Genomic DNA, 25,443 nt, shown 5'->3' with positions numbered 1-25,443 from the left:
GAAACTACTGTACATGGCCAGCTGCTGGGTACCCTGTCACATTGCAGAGCGGACTTGCAAGGAAATTTGGTTTTTGAAAGGCTGCATAAACACATATGCAGCCTTTATCATCTCGATATTCACACGAGATGATAAAACAATCATCTCGTGTGAATATCTTGGGCTAGTTGCCCCAATGTCTGCATGCCGAGGGACGTTTCAGGGGGCTGTTCATAAACCCTTTTTATTACGGAAAAGTAGTTTAAAATCTTTTAAATTAAGTCTTCAAATGTCTACTTTCCCCAACCCCTTATAAAAGGAACACAGGCGGTTAGAAGAACCAGTCAGGGCTGCTGTACTCAGTCTGACTGAGTTCTATAGGAACAAGGCGAACCACACATTAGCTGGTCTTGGATCAGCGCACTGAACTGTAAGAAGTTCAACAATGTCTCATCTCGAATGAATCTAACCGATACATGTTGCAGGAACATGAGAGAAACTCAAACCAGTAGTGCATCTCGTGCTAACCCATACACACACGCGCATTCACGCCTACATTCGGCGAAACAACTGATGTCATTCGGCGTTTCCGACAAGAAGCCAAATCCAACAGAACTGTCCGGGAGAAATGATTTCAGACCCCAGTAATCACAGTTTTAATTACATATAATACTCTCCCTCTTTTTCTTCCTTCGGCCCTTCCTCTGCAGACCAATCTCCTTTTGGCTTCAGTTTGTGGCCAGACATTTGTCACTTTGCCATCCTCCTTATGGCCTCCTCTCCCCGTCTCTCAGTGAAGCAATGGAAACATGATTTCTCTCTTCAGTCTTTCTTTCCAGACTCCTTTTTTCCCCCTCCCTCCCCTCTATTTGCACACAGCACATTTTATGGTGACCTTCTCCTTCAAGTCCTTACTAAGACATGCATTTATCAAGAACGCTTGCACAAAAGTATGTTCGCAACAGTGTCCAACTGAAAACAAAGCGTGGCTTGATGTGGCCTCGTGGGGAAAAGCGGCGTCTGTTGAGGAAGACGCATTGCACGCAAGTACATAAATGTGCATAACTTATCAGGAGAAGATTTAATTATTTAAGTGGTGCACAGCCTTACCACAAGCATAGCTGCTATGTGGGACGAATCCACTTGAACTCTCACGTTACCACTTTAGCCATCTTGCACATTGTTTCCCATTAATCCCACATTAAAACTACAATCTTAAACGTTTGTAGGCATTTCATTCCTTACGTGCAGTAAACAAGTGTTTGGTTCTTTGGCCTACATCCAGATGGCCTCCAGGAACAACTAATCTTCATTTATTCATAACAAAACAACAAATACATATCAACTTATTATAACCTTTAACTCAACCTCAGTCTATATGCTCTAGATTAGGTTCTCTATTTTTAATGCTCTGTGTTTAGGAAGAATTTAGAAAACAAACAAAAAAAAACCTTTAAGCAGTAAAAGCTAAGAACCAACATTATTTTTTTCATCTGAAAAAAAAAAAAATCACCATCAACAAAAAACATGTTTTAAGGCAAATGCAAAAAAAGATGTTTGACGAGAATAAAAGTGGTACAGGAGCTGACCCTTGTGGAACCCCAACTGAGCAAGTCTTCTCGTGGATCCAAATTATAGCTACAAACTCAAAACTAAAGCTCTTGGAAACACTTTAAGAAAACTAGATGGCATCAAGCATCCAACAAAATTATGTTCTTTCCAAAGAAAATGAAAGCTGCACACTGGGATATTTGGAAAACAGAGTAGGAGGCAGCTGCCTGTACACTGTGTGTGTGGGGGGGTGAGTGTGTGTGTGTGTAGGGAGATGGGGATGAGAGGAGTGGAGGAGGGTGGACTGGACAAGAAATGTTTGTTCGTGCTGCAAGTAGAAGAGGTAGGAAGACTAACGGAGGATGTTTTTAAGGGCTTGGAAGAAACATCAAGTGACAGCCTCGCACACAAACAGCTTTAGGACTTTAATGTTTGTGCTCTAAATGCAGCAGAGGAAAGACACAGATACTAGAGGCTCATTTGGATACTGTTGATGAGACCTGCCAAACAGCAGGGGCTTTAACACACAAACGCACACCCCACGCACGCCCACACACACCAACACACAGAAGGACCAGCGCATAAACAGCAGGGCATGGCCAGTGTCTGCTAGTCCCTGTTTGTTCTCTCTATGACATACAGCAGAGAAACATGTAGCAGTAGGCTAATCAGTGTGTTGCAGACTGTGTATCTTTTAATGTTTGTGGCTAAACCTTTTACAGCCCTGAGTCTCCTGCCGCTGCTCACTCTCTCAGGTTGTGTACAAGAGTTTGTAAGCAGGAGCAAGAAACAGATCGGACTGTGGTTTAATAATAGGCTGCGTTTGACTGGGCAATTGATGAAATACTGCACGTGATAAAAATGATAGAATGTAAAGCATGCAGTTGAAGCTGTAATTTACATGGCTTGTAAATCTGTCTTTTAAAGGCTAAAATTAGCATGAATCCATTTTCCATTTCGCCATGCTGGATCCCGTCAGAGGACCTTCCATAAGCCTCCCTCTTCAGCCACGTACTCTTCCTGTCTTTTCATTTTCATTCACTTATATTCACAACACGTCGGTTGTTTCACATTTTTGTTGACGCTGTGCTTGCTTGGCATCGATTGTCATTTACTCCCCCCTGCTCGCTAAGTGGTGCCAACAATTCGACCCGCTTCAGGCTGGTTGCTTTTGAATCAAATTTACACAAAAATTTCCAACCAAAACATGAAAAACAAACAAAAACCCATTGCCACACCAAAACTCCCACAACCACCTACGTCGATCCATTTGGGGACAGTAGTCCAGCTGATCCACGGATATAATGAAAAAAAAAATTCAATAAAGTGTCAGGGGTTGGACAAATACTGCAATACTACAAAAATATATGTAGCCTATATATATTTTTTGTGCCCATCTAGTTCTGACAAGTATCTTCTGGATTGGTCCATATATTAACGTCGTTTGATGTCAATTACTGTAAGAATGAAAAGAGCTTTGATGCTAACCTTGTACTGGTGGCATCTTTCATGGCATCTAAGCTGCCATGAACATCTTATTTTATTTGCTTAATGCACCACTTAACTCCAATTTAAGATGCCCCATTTCTTAAAGGGTTGGCTTGGATTTTGTTTGAAGTGAGGTTCTTTGAAGTTGATATCAGTTACAGTTTTCTTTCCTGCAGCTCAAAGACCAGCACCTTGTGCTTGCTGGAAAGGTGAATAAACGGCCATAATGTTGGAAGCTAACAAGCAGACACTGTATAAGTTGGCCCCAGCCAATTCAGCTGATTTCCCACCTCCAGATATTTTCTGTCAGTTATTAAAAATGCTCTACATAATCAAACATCACTTAAAAGAAATGTAACTTTGCAATTTGACGCCTTGAAATTGGCCCTCGGTCTCTTTAAGAAGCTCCTACTCTTTCCAACACTCTGCTTTCAGCACATCATCAGAACAATGTTCCTCTACTATGCTGTTTACAAGCGTTCTCAGGAACATTGGACTGACAAGGAGGAGCTTTGGGGAAATAGGCGGGGCTTTGTGAGAGCCAGAGTTTATGAACCCCTGACTGTCAACAACGGGACATTAAAGAATTTCCCAAACATGCATGAAAGAATTAAAGCTACAATCCATGTACGTTTTTGATGAGGGAATAACATAAAAGGCTCAAAAATTAAATTTTACATAAAACACGTAGACCATGGACATTGTCTGACCAAACAGAAAAGATCCAAGACAAAGCTTCTTGTTAAATAGTGGTCTTGATACTCAGCAAAATTGTACTTTGCTATAATAAACATTTTTAGTTTAATTTGTTAAAGTCTGTTTTTAATTTTGTAAAGTTTTTTTTTTTGGCTCTAGTGGCCTTTATTTGAAAGTGCTCAGACAGGAAAGTAGGTAATATGAGAAGGGACGACATGCAGCAAAGGTCACCAGGCTGGGAATCGAACCTGCGACGGCCGTGTCGAGAACTACGGCTTGTTTATGTGGGTTGTGTTTAACCCCTGCACCACCACAGCGCCCCCTGAAGTCTGTTGAAACAAACAGACTTTAGTGTACATCTGACTACTTTGCTAGCCACGCTCAAATCCAAGGATTAGTTTAATTTTCAACAAGCACAGAGTGAGCCATATCGTTCTACAAAAGGTAAGGACCCTAGTACCGAAAACCTCTCAAATCCTCACTTTTAAAAAAGCAGCAAATTCATATCAGTTTGTGACAGTTGAGCAGGTCGAGCACCTGCTAATCATCTGTTTAAGAAAAAATAAAGAGTGCTTAAAGTCCAGCCCAACCAGTGAGGTATTTCTTTTCCTAAAAATGTTCGTAGCAGGTGAGAATAGAATAAAAATCTAATTGGCGCAACTGAGGATGAAAGCTTCTCACATTTTGAATTTGTAGGGGAAAATTGAAAACCCTTAAAATGACAACTTAACTCAGAGACAGAATAGAATAGAGCTCCAGGGAAATAATATTACCAAAATAAAAGCCACAACCAAAACTCAAAACGAAGATCAAAAGAAACATGACAAAACTAAAGTCTGGAACATAAATGAAAAAAATAAACAGAGGAGTCATTTAACTCATGACAGCGGATTTTTCATTTTCCATACATGTTATGAAAATCCAAATGGTGTACAGCCTCGTCTTGGCAACAGAGTGTAACATCACAAGCGTCATGGTTAGACTGATCTATTTTTCCTAAACTGATTTGCTGCTTGCCCTACTTTAATACAGATAAAAATAGTCGCAGCTTGAGGCATAAAGCCAGTCTCATTCATTGTTTAAAACACACCTTTGGATCACATAGCTTAAATAAGCCACGTCCAAACCAAGATATCAGCTCAGCTACTTACCAAAAATGAAAAAAATACAAATATAATACAAGAAACTTACTAAAAAAATATTGCTTGAATGAGTTCTCTTCAAAGAAAATGATCAGTCATTGTGGTAAATAAACTTCTCACTGGGTTATCACATAAATCCCAATAAACAAACTGGAGTTATATGCAAAAGAGAAATGATGAGCAAATGAAAAATGTCTTAAACCAGTAATAATTGGGTTTTCTCCATATACAACATGTAGGACATTGTTCCTCGAGGGCTGGACCCAAACAGCTTGAATTTGGGGAGAAATTCACGTTCAAGCACAGCCTAGACAAACACTTCTGCTGCTCTACGACAGACGGAGAGCAGAACAGACAGATGACAGGTCTCTGAATTTGTAGTTTTGTTTTTGCAATCCTACTATGTCCTTTTGCGGAGTTACAATATCAACAAAAGGTACTATTATTGCCTCAGGCCTTGGCAAATTAGGTTAAAGACACAAACTGTTAAAATTCTGCTTTGAAGGAAAAAAAAGTCCAACACTGCTCAGTGAATTTTAACTTTATAATGCACTTGCTGGAGTGTGTAAAACTTCAAAGGACTATTTGACCTAATATATATTACCAACCACAGGAATGCAGAAATCTTAATGGAGACCCAATGGAAGCAACTGAAACCAGACACAACATTTTTTTAATTTCATTAGGATAGAGGACCAAAACTGCCTTTGTGTAACCCTTTTTATATTTTGCATTTCACATTCCAGAGAACAAGTTAAAGAAATGCAAGAGTTCAGTTGATAAAAGAAAATACCCATCTTAGATAAAATGAGTAAAGCTGTGACAGGATGATATACTATGAGAAATGGAAAACAGCTGGAAAACAGCCTTTGCTTTTCTGTCTCTCTTCCTCCAAGGCATCATGGGAGTTGGTGTGCTACTTTAAGAACACAATCAGCTGATATCCCAAATTCAGAGCTGCTTGATGCTACAGCACACTCTGGGGTTTATTGAAGCAATATTCTAACATGTACCGTAAACGTTACCCGACCATGTTAGCAAAGGGATGTGGTTAGCGTCATGATATGCTTTAAAGTGTCTAGTATGGCTTTCCACAAATATCAACCTTAATGAAACAAAGTTCAATGTTTTCATTTTAATTCTGCAATGTTTTACGGCTTCCGGTTCCAAACCAGCTCATGAGATCTTTATGTATGGATGGATTGCTCCTACAGCTATAACATCTTCTCAGAGGATGAAAATACCAAACAGTTCATATACTTCCAGGAAACAGCACCAACACTTCCACAGATCTATTTTAGTCAGTCAGTCATGCTCCAACACATATGCAGTTCTAATGCTAAATGGTAGAGGTGGAGCAATACATTTAGCCACCCAGAATGGCTTTACAATTTGTTTGGGAAAACAAATGCAATTTATTCTATGTTCATAGAAAAGCAGGAAAAATTTGAAAGATTACAAATGGCCACTTAATCCCAGCTTGACCAGTCTGCATGTTGGCGTGTTCATGTGTGTGTCAACACAACATCCTTGTTAAAATAGGGAGCCGTTTGTAAAGTTACACAGTAAAATTAACAGGAAGAATTTGGGTTATTTAGCCTGCTGTAAGAGAAAAAAATATATATCTAAATCATATTTTTACCATGTTTTTCATATATTTATAAATGTCATTTTAGACTTAATATTTAGTTCAGCTAAATATTTAGTTCAGCTACATATGTAGATTATACATGCATACAAGCTAAATATGCTAATTAACTAAGCAGAAGTGGACTATCAAAATAAAACACTGTGCGTGTTGAGAAGAAACAAGAGGCGGCGAGCAACTATTGAAGCAATTCAGTCTCGCCATGAGAAGTTTATGTAGAAGTTCCCAAGAAACAGCTTTTATTTTGGTAGTCCACTTTCGCTCATTGGCAAATAAACTTGCACGTTGCATAAATATTTAGATTTTGAGCTCTACATGACAGTAACATACTGACCGACTATGCTAACAGGCATATAGTACATTAAATATCACATCCAAGGATTTTATGGCAAATGCAATGTACACAATGATGACTGAGGTTTGTTACAACACAGCTCTATTCCTCGCCTACCGACTTTAAATCTTCACTTGCAATGCTGCCGAGCCAAACCTGACCACCCTTCTCTCTCCAGCCCTGGCGATTAACCTGCATGTCTTCAACAAAAACCATTTGCTCCAGGGTCAGAAGAAGAAGAAAATAACACCTGTGTGTTTTTCTAAGCGAGAGAGAGAGAGAGGTAAAGAGAATCCATGAAGTACAGAGAACACATGAGGGCATTTCTCACTGCCACCATGTGAAGTCATAAATTGTTCTGCGAGCACACACACGCACACACACACACACACCCAGGCTCTCTGCTTACTGACAATCCGTTTGACCAATCATGACTCACAGGGGAGATGCCTGTCACCACGGCGACGGGCAGCAGGGCCCACCAGGGCACTTTTTGCACGGCTCAGTCCTTCAACATATAGACAGCCTGCCATTACTGATGGATGAGACTGTGGATTTACTTTTCTCTCCAAATCTGACTCCTTTCATTTCACTCAACACGTTTCCCAGCTGCCTCCTCACCGGCCGCCGCTTCCCTCTTCCGAGTCGTGTTGGTATAAACATTCCAGCAGACCGAGAAGAGACGTTTACTTGCAATAAATATCCACAGCACGAGGAGGAGTTCATTCATCATTTTCCTTTAAGTCCAGTAAATTATCTGCAGTTTCCTGATTATGTAACAGGGCCTTTCTGCCCAAAAATGCGTCTAATGGAAAAAAAAAAGAACTTCGGTGGCCTGGAGTTCTATGAATAAGTTTGGTAAGAATTTTATTGCCATTATAGCGTTTTTCCAACTAAGAGAGAGGGGGGGAAAAGTGTCAGCAGCTTTGCCTCCGTTTCCCTCATGTATAATTTATAAGAAGTGAACTCACTATAACCTTATTCCTCTTAATCAGGTGCACTGCCCTCGCTAACGTTGAACCTCTGGTCTGAATCAGTAGCAATTTATCTGAATAAAGACTTTGAATTGGTTTACGCTCTAAGTTTACGACAGTAAATAAACTGTCTAAGCTTACGACAGTAAACTTAGAGATGCCCTCACATTCTTTTAAAACATTCGAGGAAGAGAAGGAATGCATTTCTAAATTGTTGAAACATGTACACCATCTGAGGATATACATAGTTTATCAAGAATGCAATTGGAAGAACAAACACTGGCAAGGAGCTTCCATTTGAACACATTTGTTCAGCGTTGCTTTCTAAGAAAGTTTAAACCAGCTTTGTCTTTGGAGCCTGACATAATAAAAAAACAAAAGCTTCTGGAAGAATCTCTATTAGGAGGATTTTTATTTTGACAGATTTAATAGAATCAAAAACTAAGTTCCGTCTCGAATAAAGCAAAACAACCAAGTTACGTTCATAACTTTGACTGGGGGGGGGAAGCAAATTTGTCTGATGTGGGATCCAGATGTTTATGGTCAGTGATTTTCCAGACTGTTGAAGTATTACACAAAGCAAAAACTAAGTTATGGCGAGCATCTGGGAGTTAAGGAACTATATAAAAAAATATTAGACTCAGCCTAGCCTCCTCAGCTTTTACAAGGAGCTTAAACACCGTGTGTCTGGAAAATAGTTCTACCTTGTAAAGGATTTTAACTGAAGTTAAATAATCTTCTTTTAAGTCTACAAAAGAAGATAATACCAACAAGTCAGCTGGCGATGGGCAGATTTCAGCTTCACCGAGTCAAAAACTCAAAACAGTCCATCCTTTCTGATCAGTAAACACCATGTGAGCGTCACTTGGTCAGGCTCTTTGTTATGGATGCAGTAACAGAGAGGGGGAGTCTAAGAGTTTGCTTTTTAAAGGATGACTAAGCTGTTTAAAAAGGAAACAATTTTCTGCAACATGTCAGGCAGCGAGGGAGCAAAAGATTTCAGGCAGACAACATTAAGGCCAAACGTATCACAGCAAAGCTGATCTCTATTGTCCAATTGAGTTTGACCTCAGTTATCAAGTAGTCTGGGTTTGAAAAATGGTGTTAGTCTTTTGGAAATCTTGGCTCTAGAGGTAGGAATTTAGATACTTTAGGATTTACACACATGCAGGCTGACACTCATGACCACATGCTAAACGTATTGTAAAATGTCAAATATCAAAATACTATTTTACTATTTTAGATATCGCCTCATGCAGTCAGCTAACCACTCAATGACAGCTCGCAAAAGACTAGAACGCCTACTTGCAGCTGTTCTTAGAGTAATCAGAATCAGAATTAGCAAGAATCAGGACAAATCTTTATGCAACACTGGAGTTTGAACGTCGATCGCAAAACTCCCATTTGTAATACTGAAATTGTCTGAGGCCTCCCACCGACATGAGGACTGAAAGGTAGAGCTTACAAGCATCTAACAGGACCAAAAGCCTCTTCTGAATCAAAGCTACCAAGGGAATTTCCCGCTGGAATTCCCAAATTGCGTTTTTATGCCTGGGAACGCCGGAGAACTAGTCGGGTCGGATCCCAGCAGACTCAAGCTGACATGAAGAGTTTGAATAATTTATCAGCAGAATTAGCGCACACACTATAGAGACTTTATATTAAATGTCAGCTGTTGGATTTAGCCTCCCTGCATACATTTGAAATGTCTGTGCATAAGCAGCTTAATTTGGGTTTTACAGGGTTTAATATTTATACGAAAAATATCATTTTAAAGAATTGAAATGCTTGATTTTAAGGAAGTTGTTTGAACTCTGACCACTAGCTGCAGCCCCTGATTTCTACCAGGGCAGCATTTTAAAGGGGAGGGAAGCTACAGACAATACCCAGTCACCTCAGGTCATAAGTTTGGGTATTGAGTGAAAGAGACAGAATTATAACAGAGAGAGGAAAGGCCATGGAGTGAGCAGGAGACCAAATTCTTCTTTTGTACATTTTGTATTCTGAAGACCAGAGACAAAACTGCTTTGAGGACAGCCTCATAGTGCGCATGCTATGGCTATCTAAATGCTACTATAGATAAAAATCACATCTCATTCTACAGAGTTGACTTTTTGACCACATATGACTTATGTACATGGATCTACTGAAGCGTTCTCTCCATGTTAGATCAGCTCTCTTCCTGGAATATCGTCATCTGGATGGACAGACTCCAGCCGTTCATGACAGCCATACGCAGCTACTGAAACACTGATGGGAGGGTAGACTGGATGAAATTCGTACAGCTGTGGAGATTTGTTCAGAACAGTATGTATAGTAACTTACTGTCCACACCGCAACAGCACAAGATCCATAAAGCAAACTTTAAAAAGGCCAAAGGTTTGGAAGCAAAATCAAATTTGCAGACGAAAACAAAAACACTTTTGTTTGTGTACCTTGCGACAAAAGAATTTAACTGTTATATGAAGAGTTAGAATATATTTCTACTAAACCGTTGTCAGGCATTTTGTTTTTTTCCTGCTTTCTTAGAAGTAGCTACTTTTGCCTCAACTGGTTTGTTTTCTTTAAGTTGATAAATTTAGTTTATGTACCTACAGCTAAACTGAATAAATAATTTAAAAAAGGTTGATCAATAAAAGCAGCATTTGATAACAGGATATATACTCCCAACTCTGTGGAACGTTTCTTTAAGGGCAATTTGAACAAAAAAAATGACTTCAAATGTTTGGCCCTATATTGACTGAGTCCAAACTTTTAGCTTATACTATGTGAATGTTGCTAGCAAGAAAAAAACTAATGTGATTTCTTTGTTATTGAGAATATATTTGAGCTAAATTATATATCTTTGTGTGTGTGTGTGTGTGTGTGTCCTTGTATGGCAAGTATCTACCCACCAGCATTTGTAAAAAGGGAACAGCCTCTATAATATATTTGACGACAGGTCAGGGAAATCATGCTTTGGTCAGCAATTTCTGTCCAGCAGTGCACGCTTAGTCCCAAATGTTTTACTGGTTGACAGCAGGTAATTAATCCTTGCATTATTACTGCTTCAGGTTTCGACTGATGTGTAACAAAGCATCGGGATTTAGGGTTCATAGCAGCCTCCATGTCTAGACGGAGAAACTCTGTCTTAGTTGGAAACAGAGTTTTGTGGCTGCCAAGGAAAGCAATAAAGCCATCATTCGTCAAAAGGTGTAGCTGCTGTTCTTGAAACGCCTCTCAATCAAAATCTCTGGCATTAGTTGGGCAGCCCAACAAGTTATCAGACAATACTAGATTTTCAATGCTGCTGTGGTGAGATGATCACAAACAACTTTAGTGAACAAAAATAGAAGTTGGGAAAAAAAAAATAGACAAAAACTACCAAAAAGAAATTTTATTCTGTCCAGTCTGGTGATAAAAGACTAGTTTAGGTAATGAAGGTGGGTTTGAAAAGAAAACAAAATGAAAATGAATTGAAACAAATCTTTATGTATTTATGAACAAACCCCAACTTTACACACTGGAAAAGGCAAACTGAGGCATCGAGTCATTGTACGCTGCATTCTAAACTCATCTTGCAAGGCTTTTACATCATTAAAGAATATTCCTTCTCAAACCCACCAAACCCAGTATGTGCAATCCAACACTGATGTACAACAACGCTCCCAAACCTTGAAGAATGACAGTGTTTCATATTAAAATTCCACATAATGAGGATCCTGTATAGGAAGCGAATCTACAGTATTAGGAAAAAGAAAAAAAGAAAGAAAATAGCTTTTTCAAGGCTCTACACCCACTAGCTGTCTCTACCCCTTTATCCAAATCCCCTCAACACCTCGACTGGATTTAAAAGGTGAAATCTATTATAGATCAGAGCCTGGATTCTTCTGATGAGCTTCTTTCAATGAGGAAGCATGAAGACGTATTATACTGTACGTACAGCTTTGTATTCCACCGATAGAGTGGGAGAAGAGATGAAAAGAGATGGATAAATAATCACAGTAAGCCCAGGATTCTGCACAGAGGAGATTGTGCATATTAGCTCTCACTGCAGTCGCTGCAGCAAATGGTGTGTGTGCGTTCGTGTGCGTGCGCCGTCCAGAGCTGCACTTAACCGCAGGGCATGCCGTGTCTCTTTTCTCTCGGTGCAGCCAGCAGTGCCCCTATCAAAGAAGCAGCGATTGTGTGTGTGAGAGAGAGACTGCCATCAGATATATATTCCGCCTATAAGCTCCGACTCACTGTCCTGCATCAAATCTCTTGCAGTGATATGAGCCACTAAGCACCAGAAATCAGTTTAGCTTTCTCTGGATAATCACAGCTCTCAGCTCGCCACGCAGTTTATCTGCAGAAAGTGTTTACCTGAATCACACAGCGGTTCAGGGTTCCAATTCTGGACCACACATGAGTGAAGTGTAAAAGATAAGATTGGAAATCCACCCAGAAAATGGCTGGTGACCGAAACTGGCTTTTCTTTTTTTGTTGTTGTTAAGCTCAATTTGGCCAGAAAGGTGAGTGGCTAGTCGTAAATTAAAACCGTTTTCCAGTCAGTGTATGCATCCTGCTGACTTTTACAACGCAATACTAACAACTGTTAGAGTGGAAGCTGCTACAGAGTGAAGACGACTCAAAGTTAACACTAATGCTTAAACTAAAACTGGATAAGTGTTTATTCTCTAAAGCTGCGGTTTTTAGTGGGAACTGAGGGGAAGAAAAAAAAAGAAAAAAAAAAAAAACAACCTTAGATTTTATATATAAATAGATTCAGCTTTTCAATCATTATAAAACAAGAAAAAATAAATTACTGAAATGTTATTTGCCATGCTCATCTTTCTCGTTGGCTGCCAGTCAAATTCAACAAGCTAGCTTGCTCCTCAAGCTAACGTAGCAAGCGCAACGTTTCTGTCAGGAAAACGACTGAAGGAACCATCCTTATGCTAAATGAAAGTAATGATTATTGAATAGTGAACAGAAGAGACGAACAAACATTTTAAAAGTCAGCGTTGCCTTACATATTTTGTAGCTTCGTCTCTGGGTTTACCAGCAGTAGCTAATGCCATTTCATGGCATGGAACATTTTGTGAACCCCTTCTTTACATTACTGATTCGCAAACCTTTAACTTCCCCACAGACACCAACCTAGAAAATTTAATTCAAAAACACTTAAATAGAAAACTTAATCATAGCCAAAGTAAAAAAATATATATATACATATTTCCTTGTCTTGGTAATGGCCGTTGGTTTTCATGCTCAGAGTTGAAACTGGTTGTCATTGGTTTGTCATTATTTCCTGTTCCAAGTTTGGACTTTAAATGTAAATTGAACACATCACTTCCTCCTAGTGCACAGGTGTCAAACTCCAGTCCTCAAGGGCCGCTGTCCTGCAGTTTATAGATGTGCCAGAGGTACAAAACACTGTAATGAAATGGTTTAATCACCTCCTGCTTGTGTAGATCAGTTCTCCAGAGTCCTGCTAATGACCTAATTATTCTATTCAGGTGTGGCGCAGCAGAGGCACATCTAAAAGTTACAGGACACTGGCCCTTGAGGACTGGAGTTTGACACCCCTGTCCTAGTGTAATACCATCCACTCCATCTCAGATCATGTTTGATTTATCATGCAAATAATACCAGTATTTCTTCAGAGTACCACCAAAGGCAAACCAATTACTACAAGTGGTATTTGCGCCATCCCTTCACAGCCATAGGCTGATTTGTCACGACTGTCCATAGTTTTAAGTCTGATAATGCTCCTGGGCTGCATTAATATTTTATACAGGCATTTTTTTGTTCAAGACATATTAATCACTTTCTCCTCTACTTAATTTCATTCTCTTCTCCCATTTTTGATGAATGGAGCTGTGCGCAAGCACGGGGATCCAACAAGGCTAATATATCTGCTCCATTGTAATCACATGTGATAAATGATGGATTAGAACACTTAGCTGGACTTCTGCTGTAGCTGACTTTGTACACCTATCTTAGTATGAAAAGATTCTCAAGTCATGTACATGATTGAGTACCCAGAAGTGCTTCCCATCTCTCCCCAGCTGAAAGCATTTTTTTGTTCGACCCTCCCTGCCCCGTCCACACCCGTCTGCTTGCCTCCCTCTCTTTTACCCTGTGTGATCATTTTCTGTTTACAGCATGTAAACATAGCCAGCATAGCTTTGGTCAAATGGCAACAAGGGAGAAGTTTTCCAAAAAAGGATTAGACCAAGTTGGAAGTGCACTGATAAAGATGAGGTGCGTTATAAAAGGAGAAGCCCGCTGCTGTAGCTGTTAATGATAAACATCTGAACAACCTGATTCCTGTGACAAAGTACTCACTGAAAAAAGAAGAGTGCTAAATAAACTAGAAAAAAAACAACAACAAAAAACACAACGGTAACTGATACAAATTCAGGTGAACAGATGGGTTGGCATGTTTTTTTGTTTTAGGATTTTTTTTTTTTTTTCCTGTTCAGTCTAGCCTATTTCTGGGTGGAGACTTGAGAACTGGGCATTAGTAACACATGACGGACTATTTTGACAAAACGTGTTGGCTTTGCTGTTGATTCTGGACCTTCACCAATTCATTCTTTGGTTGTTTTTGTGCCCGAAAAAGTAAAAGCAGTCGTTCATCAGCGTTAGCAATTAGACACGGATCAGAAATTTGGGCCTTTTTATGATCATTTTTATTTTAAAAAATATTGAACTACAAAGAGACAAACGGAAAGGCAATGGTTGGACAGTTCCAAAATGAAAGTTGGGATGAAGTGGCAACTTATGACTTGACTAAATTCCTGCTTGTGTTGTGTAAACGAGCTATTAGTGAATAGCTAGTTTACGCAACACAATTTTATTTTATTTTATTTTTTTTTAAGCTGATATAGGGTTTCAGTGTCAATGTTGAGGTCTTATTTAACACGTTTAAAAAGTTTACAATAAAGTAAGCAGCTGAATTGTTATATAGTAGCATCTCTTTTTACTATCGTGTATGGATGAGTTCATTTTTGTGTATTTGGATTTATTATTTTTTTCTCCAATTCCTAAAATGTGACATCAGGGTCACTGCATGCTGCAGAGGCTGTGGGATGGCACAGCCATACTGGGATCGATTCCTGACCTTTGCACCTTTTCTGCACATCTGCTCCTCCTGTCCTCCTCCTCCTTCTCCCACCACCCATTTCCTATCTAGTGACTGTCAATGGCCTCTGGTGCCAAAAAAAAGAGAATAAGATCTTAAAAAGTCAGGCTACTTACCGAGTATTATAGCAATAAAGAAGACAGAGGAGTGTTGAGCAGAAAAAAGACACATTTTCCAAGTTTATGCCATACAGCTTTTTGTACAGGTTAGTATTGCAAACTGGATTGTTTATCATCATCATCATTTAGGCTGCCATTTTTAATGAGAAACTGTTACAAGGTTGGCATTTTAATGCTTTTACAGTTGTGTCTAAATGTCGAAAATACTGAAAGCCTTACCAAAAAAAACTAAACAAAACTATGTTTGCCATTGCCAATCCAACAAGCTCAAACTTAAGTTCATTTTCAAATATGCCTTTATTGTGGACGCTTGCTGATCCTTTCTAATGTAATCTGTTCATCATGAGTCCAGGTTACTGAAAGGTCACACAACAGATACGTACATGGAGTAGCTGTCAGGAGGTTATCACATCACTCGCGCTGGTGTCAAAATCACATCTGCTCCAGAAAGACAAAGCATCACTATTTTTTTTTTTTTTTTTTTTGGCCGTTTCAATTTTTAAAGCCCTAATCTGGCTTAGCTGGTCTAGTTATTTTTAATACTTGCATCTGTTTTCTTTGCTACCACTGATGCTGCTTGCAAGACAAAAAGAAGATCGGATGTTTTGTCCTCTGATTTGTACACAACTTGAGAAAACGATAAAGCGGTATAAAACAAAGCTGAAAGCGCTCAAGCATTAAGGGAGACTCTTTTCTGTATTTAAAGGTAAAATTGGGTGGAAATACAGATACAATTTACCTATTGATTTCTCAATTGACTTAAAAAATCCAGATTTATCCCATCAAGGACAAAGATTGTTTCAACTGTTATGTTTACAATTTTCTAAGTTATTATTTTCACTGTGCTGAGTAATGAACGTGACATTTAAGATTTACATAATGCAACTTTGAACTTTTTTTTCCCCAGATCAAATGTTTGACTGTTGCAAGGCTCATGAGAATCTTCCAATTGGAATGTGCTTTAATCAGGTTTAATCAGGCCAATTTAGGAAAAAAAAAAAAAAAATTGTTGTATATTTTATGTGTTCAATTCATGAAGTCTGCATAATGATCCATATTAAATCTGTGGAATTTGAATCTTAAATTGAGATCTGCTCTGCACTGCAGGAACTGATTTCTTTTTTAATCAAAATCAGACCAATCAGAGTTTTGTCACCAATTTCCAATCACATCATTTTTTTGTACATCTTTGACTTTTGGGTGCAAATGCCAGTAAATTATATCTTTCCTGAAAACAGTTTTTTTTTTTTTTTTTTTGTCTTCCTGCTACCGGCTACGATAGGTAGAGTTGGCATTACATAAACGGCAGTGTTGGTGTTTATCTTATCTGTTTGGTCCAAAAAGCAGCCAGAATTTCCAAATAAATCCCGTTCCATGACAGACGAAGGTTGAAGCCTCAGATGGATAAAAAGGTGCATCTTTGCTGTGTTCCACTTGGCCTTCCTGTTATCTACTACAAATTTTACAGCCTGAATAAACTGAAAAACTCCTGGAAGGCTTTTAAATCTGTCCTTCCTCTGATTTCTTTTTTATTCATTCAGCCAAGATGGTCAAGTTTGGACCAAATTGTTACCGTACCGAGAGAAACTCAAATAATGACTTGTCAAACTTTACATTCGCAGTGACCTCTGCACAATTTATGTTACAAAAGTGGCCATGTGTTTTGTGGCAATTGCACCAACCAGGTGTGAATTTATGTCAGATTTCTTTATTCCTGCTTTAACAACCAATGAAAGTATTTTTTCTTATCTATTCAGTCTCTGATAAAGAAAGTGATTATGTGACAAAATATTGAATTATAGGTTACTAAATTATTTGGGTGTATCTCTGGCACAAATAGATTAGAATGACACAAGGAAATATTTAAAACGATTAAAATACTGCACATTAAACATTTGATATTAGCATTTTGTCGGTTATTTGTTTCCGTGTTTATTCAAAAACTAGTCAACTATAAAAATTGGGAGAATGTGTGAAAACTGACCAAGACATACTTAACCACTTGTTCTCACCCATAAGTTATGAAGACAATAATGAAAGGTTACGAAAAACAGGAAATGACGTAACATGAGTGCGAGTAGAGAAACTTTAATCTGAAAGCCCAAAGAGTGTTCGCGTTTTTGTCCGACTCGCTTTAATTGTACTCATTGTTTCTAAAGGCGACTTCCCTTCATAGACTCAATGCACCTGCCTACTCGCCCCTGTTGTCCTTTCGTATTTATTAGTAATTTTTTTCCCCACACATCCATTGATTTCCTGCCCTTTCCTCAGCCCGTCTTCACACTTCGCTCCCTCTCTCTGTACAGTACAATAAATGGAAAACTAAAAGAAAGCCACGGAAAGAGAGGCCTATCGGAGCGTGAAATAGCCTGAGCTTTACTACGACTGGGAGCGTTTGACCGCATAGCGCACCAGCCATTGGCGTGGTTACCTACGGCAACGGGGCACTAATGGAACAGCATTCAGAGGAAGAAAAGGAAAAGAACAAGTCAAGCTGGAGTGTTCATGTGTTAATGAGTAAATCCAAAAGCACGCATGAGTTCACACAGACGCATGCTGGCGTCTGCCCGCAGAAAATGTGGTCTGGATTTTGTGGGAACTATTTTCGTGTGCCTCCTTAACCCAATTACATTCTTAAATGCACAATCACACAAATTAATCATCAAACTAAAACATAAAAACAGATTTAATTTGAATGCTCCTGCCTCTAAAAATGCAAATAAAAACAAACCAAAAAAACCCCTTAATATCACTTTTTCTCCTTGGAAGAACAATTTCTGATCCCTTATAATTGACGGTCTAAATGACAAAACACACAAAGAAACATTGCTACCATTGTTTGAGAATGGCTTTATAGTCATTTAAAAAAAAATATTGGCAAGTTCTTTATGTAACTAGTGTAGCAGATTTAGATTTGTCCATTTGAGTATGAACTCCTGATGTTCAGCGTATTTTGGATGATTCCAAGGCCAGAAGGAAAACATACCTTGGTGCTTCCTTGAATTGGGGGGAAAAAAAGCCTCCAATGGGAGAAACCCAGGAGAAATCAGAATCAATCCCACACACGGACCAACACTCTGACAAACGGGGCACTATAGTCTGGTAACATTCAGATCCTGCATCCTGGACCTGGCACAGCAAAAATAATTAGCATCAGCACGACAGCATTAACCAGCTCAAATACGGCCATTAAAAGCGTACTTGGGGCAGACAGGCTGGGAATCCTACTGGAGCTCTTATTTTGATTAGATAAGCTACACACTGCAAACCGTAAAGCTGTCACCCACTGCCAGTCTTTGTGTGAGCAAATACGGGCACATTGGCCTTATCGTTTGTTTGTTTGTTTTATTGGCTTTAGCAGTCCCACTTGCCTTCCCAGGGCTTAGTGGGCACAATTCACAAATTCAGGGAAGACATATTACCGTGCTCCAAATGCACGTCTCAGTCGACGTGTCAAGCTGCAGCTTCCGTTTATCTGAGCTGAACATTTGATAAGTCAAGATTTAACAAAAAAAAAAAAAGATTTAAGAAATGTATGTCTTCCAAAACTGCTGATGTTGTGATGTAGCAAAACATAATTATGTCACTGAATCAGATTGTAATCCACAATGTAATCTCATTAATTTGAATAATTCCTACTGCAAAAGACCGACTAGAACAAAACTTTAGGTAAAGCAGTGGTGTTAGACTGATCACACTCTTGTCATTTTGATTGGTAAAGCGGATCCTTTCATAGAAAATGTACAATCTAGCGACCTCTTACCAGAAACATGAGCAGTTTTGTTTGGAAAAGTCCCAGATTTGCAAGAATAAGGAGCTACACCTCAATAAATGGACCTGCAGCTAACGAAAGAACCAACTATCCCACAACCTGTTGTGGCTTAGTCGTTTACACAGCAGCCATTTTTCAGCTATGCTAATTCTTTGGCAGTTCAAGCTTTTGGTTTAATCGGACTTAAATGTTTCTACGCCCACTGAGACAAGGTGATGAAAACCAGATTCACTCACCTCAGCGTACAGATTGCTTAAAACTGACAGATTACCCTACTTTTCTGACCAGTTCAGCTAACATTTATCTTACCACATAAAAAAAAGCATATTTGTTTCCCCAAATCATCAGCTGATCCACCAGTATTTAAAAAATTGCATAAAACTGGTATCACAAGTAACTTATTTGCTATTCTTGTTATAGCTATAATTGTGATTACATTTTTAAAAAGCGAGCTTTGACTTGCCTGTAGAGGCAAAAAAAAAAGACGTCAAATTGTGGTGTGAAGTAATTTGACACAAAAGAGACTTGGAAAAACCTAAAATTAACACAAATTCATCCACCTTGTAAGAAACAGTAGCTGCATTTCCATTGACCATATAACTGCAAAATTGCAAACTAAAATTTCGCTTAAAGGAAATATGCAAATTTAGAAATAAGAACTTTTTTTTTTTTTTTTTTTACTTTTTGCGCTACGATGAGGTGATTTTTCAGCTGCACTGAAATAAGTGTATTTTGCAAAACTGCTATGGAAACACAAGTAATGTGACCAACATCTCTAGAAAACTAGAGAGGACTCCCAACTCTAGTCATTTTAGTGAGATACCAAAAAAAAAAAAGCCAAACATAATAAACAGCACAACAGATTTTTTAAACACCATTAAACAGCACGTTTAAGGAAGAAGAAAAAAAAGGTCGTAGGATACAGATCTCCAAACCCCAGAGTCACTTTTCAACTCACACATGAGTCAGTATCCAAATTTGTGAACTGCAAAAGCAAACCCCAAGCTTTTGCTGGAAATGGGTGCGGCTGCTTATTTGGACAGCTCAGCGGACAACATGGCAACCTTGTGACTGGGAAAAAGTTAAGCAATCCACTACGAAAACCAAATTCTATCCGTGTTGGAAAAAGGGACACTGGGACACGACTGTAAGAATGACGGCGGAGGAATCACTTCGCTGCAGCACATCAGAGGCTCGATGGAGCTGCGGCGCTGGATTTTGACTCGGAACAACTTGTGTCTTTGTTGGACCTGAAAAGAAACGGCGCGTCACGTTCCGTACCCTGGAGCTAATAGTTTTCAGAGTCGTGAAGTGTGCGTTGAGGCAGGACGTCAAGTACTTGTTCAGCATCCTCATTTAATTATGGCAAAGCGCACTTCTCGTGGATAGATCTAAATTAGAAAATAAAGCTAATCAGAAGATGCATCTGGCAGCAGGAGGAAAAAAAATAATAAGAATGAGGAAACAAACAGCTCCCCCATCTGGCCCTTTGGTCCATCCCTCTTTTTTCCCCCTTCTCCTCACAACACCTTTCTTACTCTATCACTCTCTCCCTCTTGCGGCTCGCTCTTTCTCAATGACTCTTTCCTCCCTTCATCCAGGCAGTTGCCAAGGTAATATTATTTTGTGGAGGCAGCTGGCCTGCTGACCTCCCCTCCTTTTTCCTTCTCCTCTGAGTTCCTCTTTTGCCACTTTTTGTCATCCGTCACACTCCGAAAAGTGGCCAGAGTGACTAATTTTCCACATTTGTAATTCCTCTAAAAAGGTCTGTGGCTGAAGTGAAAGAAAGACGCTCAGCAATCCAGTTCAGGCATCCGTTTAATAAGGTGTTTTAACACAATCTTCGCAGTGATTTAGTGTTGTTTACGGTAAACAAGAGGGTTGCATCTGGCATTGCCAAATAACCTTTATGTGGAAGTATGTAAGAGAAGGGATCATTGCTTCCTGAGATATGGAAAGAAGATTTTGGGTGAAGCAAACCTTTTTTGTGACTATTTTCCTTCAACAGCCAATATAATTTCTCAAAATGAGCAAAGTGCTAATCTGAGTAGGTGCTAATTAAAAAAAAAAAAGAATCTGAAAAATAAAACGGTTTGTTCGAGTCCGTCCCCAGTGTAAAGTCGCTTGAGTTTCCCGGTGACGGAAATCGCAAGATCAACTGTTTTATTTTTTATTTTTCTCCTTCTCAAACACGAACTATAACAGGTGTGAGCCTCTTGCCAAGAGAGGTGTTGTTTTACAATGTTCCCTGCAACATGAGAACAACCTTCACACCTCCTAAAGCACAGCTTGTGTGGGTTTGTGTCTGCGTTTCAGAGCAGATTCTGGTCCGCTTCGTTCGGCAGCGCCAAACGAACGAATCAAAAGACGCCGCGCAATCTGGCAAAAACCGAACAGATTTCAAGTCTGTCCACTGCTGGTAGAGGGGGATTAGTTGGTGCCTTGCAAAAAGTATTTACTTAACCTTTATTTTGCCATGATTTAAAAAAAAAAAAAAATCAACTTCTTCTTCATGGGAGTCCTGGCCAACAGAGAACAACATAAACACACACACAGAAAAAAATGCAGTTAAAGAAAACGTCAAGCTATAAAAAAAAGAAAAAATAGAGGTACATGTCATTGAATCGCCTCATAACTTTTTCCACATTTAGTCATATTTAACCCCAAACGTCTGTGTGTTGTACTGGGATTGTACGTGACTGGCCAGCACAAAGTAGTGCATAGTAGAAAGAGTAAGGAAAGGAGGACATTAAAACGGTACGGTCAAAACCCAAACCAGTTCAACTGAGGCAATGACACATGGAAAAGAAAGAAATAAAATATTCTGCTCAAGAAAATACCAGCTTTTGGGTTGGGCAATACGACAAAATATAATCATGACCTTTTTTTATTATTATTATTATTATTATTTTAACAGTAAAAATAATGACTTAAAAAGCACAGAGTCTAGAGAAAAACAGCCAACAGAGATTAGGGCAAATAGCATTTCTAAGCACACTCTCATCAGTTTGCACACTTTTGCCAACAATTGTCGAGCAGAATTATTGTTTGGGAAATACAGTATGTTGCAATTCTTAACACATGCAGTACTCTGCGTGCCGAACAATAATCCACTTCTAACACGGTGATTGAAGGAAAGAAAATATAAGAGAACCTGTGTTTATTCTGCTACTCATTCTGCTGGACAGACTCCAATTCTGATTACATTTCTTAACTGAACAACTGCTCAGGTTCAACCAGGTGACAAAATAAAAGTCGACCTATCCAACAAGCATCTAATATCGCGTACACATTGTTTTTTCTTTCCTTGAGAAGGTGTGTGTGTGTCGCATGGCCAATTTATGCCAGTTACTGGAGTGCGAAGTCACTGTCTGCTCGCTGCGTGTGTCCGTGCTTGTGTGTGTGTGTGTGTGTGTGTGTGTGTAGGAGGGAGCATAATTTGATTTTCAACTGTACCGTGCTTCTCTACAGGCTCCCTGACTATGGAAATTATATAACTTGAGCTACTTGAGGATATTTCATACTTTAGGGAGGGGGTCAAAATGAAAAATGTGACTAGTGCGTGTCAAATGCTTTGTATTAGCCTGACAGAATTAGCAATGGAAACAGGGAATGGTATTTTATGTGAATTTCTCTTATCTTAAGATTTTTTTGTCTTGCTTGTGCTGCTGTCATTGCTCACCCTTTTCACCACAGAGGCAATCTTGCTCCTCAGTTGTTTTCGATGCATGCAAGTCCACGCTCGCCTACCGTTCCAGAAACAAACTGAACCGAGTGTCTTACAGCCACAACGGGAGACGGAAACACAAGGCAGGGGGGGAAAAGTCAATAAAGAAAATTAAAACTTTTGGGAAGGCAAACCTTTATTCTATCTTCTTTTTTAGAGTCCAATCTCCACATCCAGTAAAACTCATCTTTCACAACTGCCTCCCTTTATTGATCTTTTCTTTATTGAAGGAAAAATATCCGCGTCACGAGTCAATCTGCAGGCAGTCTTCTTTAGATCAGCCGTCTTTATTTGTAATTCCATAAAGCAAACGGGTAATGTGTGCTTTTTTTTGTTTCATTTACTTCGACTCATGTTGGTTCATGTTATTTCGAGATTTCGATCACACCCAACAAAAAGCCAAAAAATTTCACAGACCTTTTTTTCCCCCTTTGACTCCAATAAATTGTTAGACCATCATTTTTTACTTTTCTCAAACATAAATTCACGTTTTTCAATTACTAGAGCTTTGATAAAAGATAAATAATAAATCCCTTTAGAGCTAAACAGTCAACAGTAATTAGGTTTCCTAAAACGTTAATTGCATCAAATGTTCTGTGTCGTATTCTACTTAATAATTTTTTGCGTGACAAAATCCTTTTTGCCCCAATGTTACCTTTTTTTGCTGCAGTATAGTAATATTCAATTAGAATTGAGTACACTTGGCCTTTAAGCAGGTATTAAACATATTTTTTATTAATTCCTCATCACTAATAAAATGTTTAGTGATCCAAAGTAATATTAGCGCGAATGCAATATAGCTGCAGAAAATTAATTAACAGAAACAAAGATTAAACGCAAAAATCTATAGTCCTACATTAAAGTCCTGCATTAAAGAAAACATGAAGTCAAACGTGAATTCAAGAGTAGTCATTAAAATTAAACCATCTTGAAGTTATTTTTATGCATGTTCTATGTCTTAAATTATTTCTATTTAAAAAAATAAAGAAATAAAAAAAAATAATAACTTTTAGCAGAACTAGAAACATTTTGGAAATATGTTGGGCAATTTCCTCATTTATTTACCAAAATGTTTGTCATTTCCCCAATTTCTGCACCAATTATCAATAATAAGCAACTCTGAATGCAGCTTTTTATTTATTTATTTTTTTTTTGTTTGTTAATTGCAGCAAGACAAGCAGCTCCTCTTACTAACCAAATGTCATGTTTCATTATGGATCAACAGCCGCTGAAGACCAGGACGGACAACTGCTGGAGGCATTTAGAAATCACCCTCTGGTTACATCTATGGACTTGGCTGCTTACCGCTGTCTCTGACAAAACAGTCGCATGTGAATATGAAAAATCATTAGCAAATTTTCAGATCGGCAACTTTGTACTTTCTACTCCATTTTGCATTCAAAGATATGATTAAAAATCCTGCTTGAGTCAGTCTTGGTTGCAAGCAAACAGTTTACCTGGAGGGTCAAACAGGCAAAGCCAATATCTGAAAAGGACTGCAAGTTAGCTTTTGGTTTCCAAGAAATCCTACTTTGTCTCTGGTTTACTGTAGGTCATGTTAATCCTAATTGCTTAAACAAAGGACTAACTGAGCTTTAATGCTGCATTTGATTTGGTCAGGAAGCTTTGTTCTCATCGTGAGTCAGTAAACTGGTGGGATTTGCTATTTATTAGCAATAAAAATCTATGAAATATCTCCATGATAAGCATCCAAACACTAAATGAGCCAATTTTGACACTATAACTGTACGCACCACAGGTTTATTATGATGAAATCCGTCAGAAAGAAGAAGAAAAAAAAAAGATTTAGACCTGCTGCTTCCACTTTGTTGTCTGTGCACAAAAGGAATATTGGGAACTGAAGCTGGAGTTACTCAACACCCTCCAACGTCCCCAGTAGGAATTTCTACTCTAGGCATCATTTCTGACGTTCACACTTGGAACAACTTCCACTTCCAAGGGCGAAAACAGCAACAGACATTTTAGCTCATCAAAACTCCTCCAGCTCCACCAGGGCAAAACGACCAGCAACTACAGCGTACAAACGTAAAACAGAAGTAGCACACATCTCAGCACGTTTTGAACAAACCACCAACCTAAAATTAGTTCAGATTGATTTATCTAAATGATTTATTAGAACCTAAAATGAATCATTCTAATTATCCAAAGAGTCCAGTAAACCTGCAGCAGTCATTTAATACATCATCAGCAAACGTAATTCAAGATCTCATTTCAGAGTTATTGGAGAGGAACTTGCAGTAGGTCAGCTCTAATGAGGTCTGTCAAATAACCAATGACAGATCTTTGTGAATCCCTTTTTTATGAGTAGATTATAGTCCTGCATTAATATTGTCAAAAAAATCTCTCCTTAATTAGCCATACGAGGATAAACTCCTGAAACTGGAGAGTTTATTGTGTCCTGCTTAAATCTTAAGGCCACGACAAAAAGAAAAAAATTTATGGAGAGGAGTTGAAAGCACCGACGTCGCGTTTGACAAAAATAAAACGACAAGAGAAATCAACATCTTAACTCCTACAGAAAATGATTTTAAACAAAGAGCTGAGCACCATGGGAATTTGAGGGATCGGCTTTTTTTGTTCTTGTACATATGATAAAGGAAGTAGATGAGCGAATGTCAACCACCCCAATAAAAAAATAAATAAATTAAAAAAAACTACAGTTCTAAATACAACCTAATGAAGCCTAAAATCCAAATTCAGTGACTCAGTAAAAACATTGTTAAGAAGAAAACGCTGGTGGCTGTGATCCACGTCCTCGTTGATATTTGGATCAAGTTTCCCACACTGAGTGGTTCACAATGAAGATTACAGATGCTGCATTTACCCGTGGAGCCAAAAGGCTTCCTGTAATGTGGTCCAACAGCAATCACAATGCTTACCA

The 25,443-nt window shown here is 38.7% G+C and overlaps 1 protein-coding gene across 2 annotated transcripts in view; it reads right to left on the bottom strand.

Moving 5' to 3' along the window:
- slc8a1 (solute carrier family 8 member A1) overlaps positions 1–25,443 on the bottom strand; it is a 153,756-nt gene that overhangs the window by 109,676 nt on the left and 18,637 nt on the right. The gene's annotated exons all lie outside the window — the stretch shown is intronic.

Source organism: Xiphophorus maculatus, chromosome 22, assembly GCF_002775205.1.
Source record: "Xiphophorus maculatus strain JP 163 A chromosome 22, X_maculatus-5.0-male, whole genome shotgun sequence".
Lineage (NCBI taxonomy): Eukaryota > Metazoa > Chordata > Actinopteri > Cyprinodontiformes > Poeciliidae > Xiphophorus > Xiphophorus maculatus.
The sequence above is the reverse complement of the archived record's forward strand: the minus strand, read 5'-3'. Positions and strand labels throughout refer to the sequence as shown.